Source organism: Hyperolius riggenbachi, chromosome 11 (assembly GCF_040937935.1).
Source record: "Hyperolius riggenbachi isolate aHypRig1 chromosome 11, aHypRig1.pri, whole genome shotgun sequence".
Lineage (NCBI taxonomy): Eukaryota > Metazoa > Chordata > Amphibia > Anura > Hyperoliidae > Hyperolius > Hyperolius riggenbachi.
In genome coordinates this window covers 84775408-84783682 of record NC_090656.1, presented here as the reverse complement: position 1 = coordinate 84783682, position 8275 = coordinate 84775408, and the positions used below count along the sequence as shown (strand labels likewise).

Below are 8275 nucleotides of genomic sequence, written 5' to 3'. Positions count from 1 at the left end.
CAGATGTATCCTGTCGTAAAGACCTGTTTAGTAGTAATCTTAGCGACCTCATGCACAATTGTCATATGCAGGGATCAGCAGTCACAATTCAACCAGAGTATGCTGGACTTGCACGCTTGCTTAAAGTGAACCTCCAGATTAAAAATCGACTCAGCAGCACTGAAAAGGCTTGGCGTTTCTTTAACAGTTTCACAGCATCAGAACTTTGTTTCTCTTATACAAGCCTCATTTTTAGCTGCACAGAAGAAAACTGCCCGGGCTTTTTTCCTCTGATGCTGTGCAAAGCATGATGGGATTTCTGATGTTGTTGTTCTCGTTCTGCTGTTTTGGTGCAATTTTTTTTTTTTACATTTTTAATTTGACATTTGAAGCCTAGCGTGTGCAGCTGGGAGGGGTAATCAGGACACAGGACAATTGGAACTGTGTCTTATGCTCCCTGTCACCTCCTTTCAACCAAAAAGATGGCTGCCCCCATGACAAAGATGGCAGGCCCCCATGAATCACAAACATTTGCCTGTTCTCTTAACCTTCCTGGCGGTAACCCAGAACGTAGGTATTCTCAGGCCCTGCTGGGCCGATTTGCTCCATTTTTTTTTTTTGCTGCATGCAGCTAGTACTTTGCTAGTTGCGTGAGCACACCGATCGCCGCCGCCCCGCGCCGATTCGCCGCACCCCCCCCCCCCTAGACCCCTTGCGCAGCCTGGCCTATCAGCGCCAGGCAGCGCTGAGGGGTGGTTCGGGACTCCCGATGACATCACAACGTCATCCCGCGCCGTAGCCATGGCGACGGGGGAAGCCCTCCAGGAAATCCCGTTCTTTGAACGGGATTTCCTGATCACCGATCGCCGGAGGCGATCGAAGAGGGTAGGGGGATGCCGCTGCACAGCGGCTATCATGTAGCGAGCCCTAGGCTCGCTACATGATTTAAAAAAAAAAATTACAAAAAAAACGGCTGCCCCCTGGTGGTTTTTAATAGACCGCCAGGGAGGTTAAAACAGGGTTGGTAAGAGATTATATTACCTATCTATTCTAATTAACATAACTAGTGTAACTTGATGACAGTATGTTTGTTTAGGCTGAAGTTCCCCTTTAATCTGACTTCCCACTAGACCCACAGATCTGCCTAAGAAGGTGCAGTCAAGATCTGAAAAAGGTGTCTTTTGAACAAGAGGCCACAACAACAGAGCACGGTAAGGTTTTCCTTCAAGTCAGCGGGTATCAAAATATTCACATGTTGTTTTGCAGCCTGAAATGAATCTAAGAAAGTTCTTCTCTGTCAGCATAGATCACACGAGAGAGCACACCACCTCCTCTTGCTGGAAAGAGATGCACTATTTGAGGCCAACACTGCACCTATAGCATAGTCTTATAATGATAAAAATCTGCAGGGCTGCAGTGCTGGCCACAAAGTGTTATTTGAAAGGGACCAGAGAGGAATGGGGGTGGGTGAGGTAGGGGGGGCGAGGCCCATGTGCTCAGCAATGAGAGCTGCTGTGAAGTTAGGGAGCACCTAACTCTCCTTGCAACTGCATGGCTTTGTGAATGGATCCTGGGTAACATCAAATATGGCATTTGTGTGAGTAATGGCAGAGTTTACTATTCACTTCTGCCAACAAGGAGGAATCTCAGACAGAGAAATGAATGAGGCTTTAAAGTGCCCTGAGCACCCAGAACACTTTTTTTTTTTTACACAGTGAACCTCCCCATAAGTGAGATTTGTGGGGAACAGGGGGAGCGCCATTGCTCCTCTAGCCCCTGGTCCATGTGGAGTGCGCCATGAGCATCTGCCAGACTGTCAGCTCAAAGGCCTGCCTGTGGAGCACGGTCCCGGCTGCTGCAATGCATGCCAGGAGATGTAGTACATCATATGGCGCTCCCCCCAACATCACACTGAATTACAAACCTCCCTTCATTATATTGGGTGCTCAGTGCACTAAACACGCATCTGCGAGAGGTCTCATTTTATATTTTCACCTTAGTTCATCCCTTCACTTGACACAAGCTTGGAGTAAGCAAATATCTCATCAATCACGGTGTGCATGCTTGTTCTGGGTCAATGGATCAAAAACTGTAAACCAAGGGAAAAAAACCCAGGCCCAGGAGCCATAAATGTGCAAACAAGAAAAATATGGCAGATCCCAGATTTCTGTTTAGACAGGTTCCCTTTAAATCAAATTGTTTCCAAGCCAGAAGACAGCACAGATCCCTACTATGTGATGAGGTCTATGTTGCAACTGCATAAATGAACAATGAGAATCAATTTACATTTTGACTGCCAAAATATCTGATGTTAAAGATAACTGCTGATATCACTGATAAAAACAATATCAAATGTACTAGTGAAGCCATTAATGGGATCCCTATAGAAAACAGCGCCTTCACTTCTGGGATTTCTGCCAACCACTTCCAAAGATATTCCAACCCGAGTCAGCAGTGGCATCACTAATAGGTTAACGACTTCAACAAATACTGACAAAAATGGCATCAATGCCAACAGAAGAGACATTATAACTGACATCAATTATACCGCTGCAGGACAACTCACATCATGCCCTTGGGAATTAGGATTGGAGTGCTATATACCGCAGGGCCATTTTATCTGGAACAGTATGTTGGTAAATGTGCCCAGCAAGTATAGGAAGGCACTGATGTAGGATTGTGTACACAAGCACTAGCTCATGCATTGTCATTTTTCCCAACATGCTATAAAACACACAGTTGCGTCTTGTACACAAACTGAACTGCTGTTTTACCTACCAAAATATCTGCGATTCTGCCTTCTCATTACTGCGATTGGGAAACCTCTGCAGCACTGAACAAGCATTCCTAATCGCAGATATTTCACAATTCCAGTGCCGTCTCGCTCACTAGGCAGCAACTGACCATCCACACAATGGTACATTCTTCCCCCGCTCACCACCCTTGTACAGTACTTAGACTCCACCCTAGCTGGTTACCACTCGTACCACCTAGTGGATAAATACAGGATACATTTCGCATAATTCTACTCTATTTCCAGTAGACCACTACACAAAATGTCTTCTATCTTGTGGATAACATCTGTATCATTATGACTTCAGGACTAACCGATTTCTAAATACTGGTGTGTATACGATGGGGGTCATACAAAAAGTAAGCTCTCTGGCATACAAGGTATTCTTTCTGTGTAATTTAACTTGCATCTGTGAAGTTACAGGACAGGACACCTGAAGTGTCTGCCAAATGTATTCCCTTTTAAAAAATACCAATTACCTGGCTGTTCTGCTAATCCATTTCCTCTAATACCTTTAGCTGTACACCCTGAAAAAACATGGCGATCAGATGTTTTTCACAAAAAAAAATTCAAGATTAGCTGCATGTTTGTTTCAGGTGTGCGATTCAGACACTACTGACTGCCATATAACTGGTGGTGTTTAAATGGAAATGAATATGGCAGCCTACATATACCTCTCACTTCAGGTTACTCTTCTCTCCCTGCACTGTTTGTCAGCTTACTGCAGAATGACAGTAACTATTTGTGCAGCAGCATCAATATGAACCCTTTTGGCAGTTGGAAACAACTTATTTCCCACAATGCAACAAGGCTCCCACGGTGTAATGTCAGCGCCATGGTCCTGACATCACACTGTGGGAGGGGTTCCAACACAATCTTAGCCATTCAGAGCCCACTGATGATCCGTTTGAGAAAAGGAGTAGCTTTCTCATGGGAAAGGGGGTATCAGCTACTGATTGGGGTGAAGTTCAATCCTTAGTCACGGTTTCTCTTGAACTAGTTGAACAAAGTGATCAAATGTCATCACATTCAAATGTGCTGCATACCATGGGCGGCTCACTTTTATTGAGGATTTTTTATATGAATTATATTTGAAGAAGGAGTGCTACAAAACATAATTATTTCATTTGCGCTGCAAACCTGATTATCAGTTTTATCACATGCAGGCTTAACTTATTTTAAGCAGAAGTTCTTTAAAACGTCACTGCGGGTAAAGAGGAAAACAAAACTTTTAGTGGTTTCATGTTTGAGCATTGCTATGAAGGCTTCAGTGGGTGTCCGCTAGGTCTCAGTGCTCTGGCCCGCTGATTCCTGCCCATGGGACTACAGGAAAGGTAAGATGGTGGTCCTGTCAATCAAAGCTGTTTCTGTTACCTTCCCGTAGGGCTGATTGCTGGAAAGGACATCATGGCCATCCTTGAACATGCGTCTGGGGGATCTTCACCAGTCACAGCAGCACTGGGTAAGATGTTCAGAACCGGACACCAGCAAAAAGCCTTCCAGGGGAGAGGAGTAGGAGTTTTCCCCAAAGGGGAATTTTAGTTACATAACCAGAGAGACATCTAGCTAATGTAGCTAATAAATAGCTTGGATGAGTATGTTTTCCAGTGTCCTAGAAAAATATGAAAACCTTTCATGCTACACAGAGCAGGCAATAAGAAAGCTCATGCACAGCTGAACATACAGGTCAATGCAGGAGAACTAGAGTTACTATGTAATTAAAGCATTACCTTACCCTCAGTGTCCTTTGCTATATATTAGAGCAATATCTATGGCCTCACACTAAACTACCATAAGTCATGCCCAGTAAAGATGGGACAGTGCTGAAACTGCTTAATCTAAACATGAGCTATATTATTGATTTATAAAGCGCCAACATATTCCGTGGCGCTGTATAAAGTAAGAACCAAACATGGGGTACAAAATACAGACAATGGTGTACACCAATATATACAAAATACATAATTGGTTACAAAATACAGAATTGGTAATGACAGTGATATAAGTAACAGGATGAATAAAATGTAGAATGAATTCCAAGACACGAAAGGGGGAGAGAGCCCTGCCCTTGTGAGCTTGTAATCTAAAGGGAATGGGGGAAAAAAAGAGGTGGGGTAGTATACAATAAACATGTAGAGGCGGTGTGTTTTAGGAGACCTAGTAGGAGTGCAATTTGGTATTAGGACAAAGGGAAGTGGCCTAAGGCAGAGTTGTATTGCTTGTCAGAACAAGTGAGTTTTTAGAGAGCGTTTAAAGGTAACAAAGGTTGGCAAGTGATGGATGTATTGTGGGAAGCATTCCAGAGGAGGGGTGAAGCGCATGCAAAATCTTGTAAACTTGAATGTGAGGAGGTAATTCTAGAGGAGGACAACAGAAGATCATGTGCAGATCTGAGATTTGTGATTGGGTTGGTATCTGGAAATGAGTGAGGTTAAGAGATTGAACTATTGCTCTAATAGTAGTGTATGATAGTGCTGCTCTGATACACATTACACCAGAAGCAGAGGGACAGGGAAGCAAGCCACACTGTGTTACTATGCAATCAGTCGTAATGCCGTGCTATAAAAATAAGGAAAGGCCTTGAAATCTGAATACGATCTTCTAATTCCTAATATAAAAAATAATGATGTCACATACCATCTAGGGACAACAATACAGCAGGGTAACATAACTCACATAAACCTGAGTACAGGAGAAAGCAGCTCAGACTAGCCACATACATCTACCAAACACATCTAATATTTAGACCAAGCACACAGAGGTGATAAATATAAACATCAAACACAGAAGCACACAAGGGGGATATGAAGTCTTGCTATAGGCTCTGTTTGCACAGACTGGCCTCTGGTATTAGTGCCTGGATCTCGCACTTGCTGCTGGCACAGGAAGGGTTAGTATGTTGGGAAACAGTCACGCACACAGCATGCAGCATTGCCTCAGCCTATGCCAGGCTTTTTATACAGGGTAAGATGCCAGCTGCTAATCACTGCTTAAGAGGCAGTCCTCCCATGATACGCATAACACTTGCAATTTGTTGCTTTTAAAGCCCAGACAGTGTGCCAAACAGACAGCCAGGGAGAACACGTGGGGGGAGGTTGTTAACAGGCGCATAGAAAGAGATTCTCTCCATCAGCAAAGGATAGAGCTAAAAGCAGGTTTTACACAAAGGATTACATTTACCTAGAAATCATAGGATGCCATTTCCACATGACCTAGTCTCACAATTATCGCATCAGACTTGAAAGCTCTTGCTCTTTCTCGAATGTCATTTAAATGTAATATTTTTTAAATGTCAAACAGCTCCTTACTGTGAAGACTTTACATTAGATACACAAGGCAGCAATTCAGCTGTTGCTTCTGTCAGCCACTTCCCATTCAGGAACAATATACCTGTGTGAACGCTAGAGACAATGAGCAATTGACTCTCAATGCAAACAGGCAGCAAGCAGCAGAGATCTGGCTAATAATGGGCCTGTGATGGCTTCCTGTCGGACAGGAATGGACTCCTAACACCAGGAGCGTAACTAAAGGGGAGCAGCCTGTGCGATCGCAGGGGGGCACAGAGCTGTGGGGGCCACTAACTACTAACCTTCCCTTCCTCGGATACTGGAGTCTATATGCCAGATCTGGTGTATTGTGGCTACACTTGTTATGGGTGTGAAGATCATGATGGCCACACTTGTTTTATGACCCTTGTGAGATGGGCCCCCAGGCCTTGATGGGCCCCAGGGGGAGGTAAGTGAAGGGGTGTGAATACGGCGGGGCATCAAAGTTTCGAAAGGGGGCCCCATGAATTGTAGTTACGGCCTAAGACAAATAGCACATCAGGTTCTAATAGATCCCAGCATGGAATCTTTTGAAAATCAGTCAAGCTGCAGCCTAGCACTGTTCAATACAGTGCAACGCTATGGGTTGTCGATCTTCCGCTGCTCCTGCCCCTCCCCCGATCCACCAAGAATTCCGTCCTGTCCGATTCTTCAAAATCTACAGGGAATTGTATGGGAAGAGTGACGTTTGTATGGCCAATTCAACTCTAACTTCTGCCTTTGTTTGCAAATACAGTATAATTAAGATGCATGAATTACCACAGAACAGCAAAAGGGTTCTTGCATGTATATTTGCTAATCCCTAAAGTGTTTTTTGACATATTTATAACAAATAGACAAGACACCTTAAGGCCCATACACACTGATAATTGATCTCACCCGATCCCTCTGGCGACATCACTGGGCTGAGGTTGTACAGAAGCCTAGTCCACCAAGTGGTGTGGTGTCATGTGGGGTGGGGTGTGGTGTGGGGTGGGGTGTGTGTGTGTACACACACACAGAGGTGTACAGATGTGAGATCACTGTGAGATCACTTGGTTGGCGGGGCGCGCATGTTCAGAACAGTCCCGGTGATGGGAGCAAAATCGTGGGAGGAGCACGTGCGAACATGCGCATGCACAGAAGCCGATCTGTACATAGCTGACAGAAGTATGAGGGGTGAGGAGTGGCACACCTTACCAATAGTTGGGTGCTTACCCATGGATGTGAAGCTGCATCCCATGCAGATCAAACAGTCGAAAGGACTGGTTAGCATACCAGCTTTTCAAAGCAAATCAATCTTTATTCTTCAATCCATGTGTTCATGTAACTTTGCGGTGTCTTTACACATGAATTGAAGAATAAAGATTGATTTGCTCTGTACATAGCTGACAGGGGGGCGCTGGAGGAAGACAGAGCTGCAGCGTGGACCAGAGAGGCTTCTAGAGGCTGGAAGAAGTCCTAGGTAAGTAAGGCCTCATTCACATCATTTTGTGCAAATGGCCGTGCGATCGAAATGCAATGTGTATGATTGTACACCATCTGCGCCGCTATGCACTGGGCATCCAATTCACTACAGTGATCGATTCAGCGTTGTGATTCCCGAAAAATGCATGCAGCAGTGCAATAGCGCATCACACTGCTGCACAGCGCGTATGATGGGAACTGCAGAAGTGTTGTCTATGCGCTTCTGCCAATCATGTGTGTTGCACACTATATGCGCTGCCCGTGTATAGTGGGAACGAGGCCTGAAGCTTACAATGCTTTGCTTACCTCGGGATTCCATTACATTTCTCTGGTGCATTTTGCACACATGACCAGGCAGGGCCGGGCCGAGGCATAGGCTGGAGAGGCTCCAGCCTCAGGGCGCAGTGTAGGAGGGGGCGCAGAATTCATTCAGCTGTCATTCCTAATTGTGTTTGAAGCAGAAAGAAATAAGAAAAGGGGATACATAGCAGTGACTGCAAGCCAAATAACTAGAGATTAAGGTGTTGGGGAGGTTGTGGGCCCTGTGGCGCCTCTGAGTCTAATAGCAATCCGTATGTGATGGCTGGGGTGGCAGGGATGGAGGGGCGCACTTTGGTGTCTCAGCCTTGGGTGCTGGAGGACCTTGTCCCGGCTCTGTGACCAGGTATACCCGATTAGTAGATCCACAGGAAAAGGCCTTGTATTTTGTATTCCTGTTGTGTACCCGGTA

The 8275-nt window shown here is 45.1% G+C and overlaps 2 protein-coding genes across 12 annotated transcripts in view; one reads left to right on the top strand and one right to left on the bottom strand.

Annotated features, from left to right (window-relative positions):
• Nucleotides 1-8275, bottom strand: part of PC (pyruvate carboxylase) — a 1086793-nt gene that overhangs the window by 49819 nt on the left and 1028699 nt on the right. The window lies entirely within an intron of this gene.
• LRFN4 (leucine rich repeat and fibronectin type III domain containing 4) overlaps nucleotides 1-8275 on the top strand; it is a 225934-nt gene that overhangs the window by 123354 nt on the left and 94305 nt on the right. The window contains exons 1-2 of one of the 6 annotated variants that reach the window (XM_068259513.1): nucleotides 1109-1190; nucleotides 4158-4235. The exons of 4 other annotated variants lie outside the window; for them this stretch is intronic. The gene's annotated coding sequence lies outside the window, so the exon portion shown is untranslated. Of the gene's footprint in view, nucleotides 1-1108; nucleotides 1191-4157; nucleotides 4236-8275 lie in introns of those variants that run through there. One more of the 6 variants, XM_068259514.1, reaches the window with a different exon arrangement.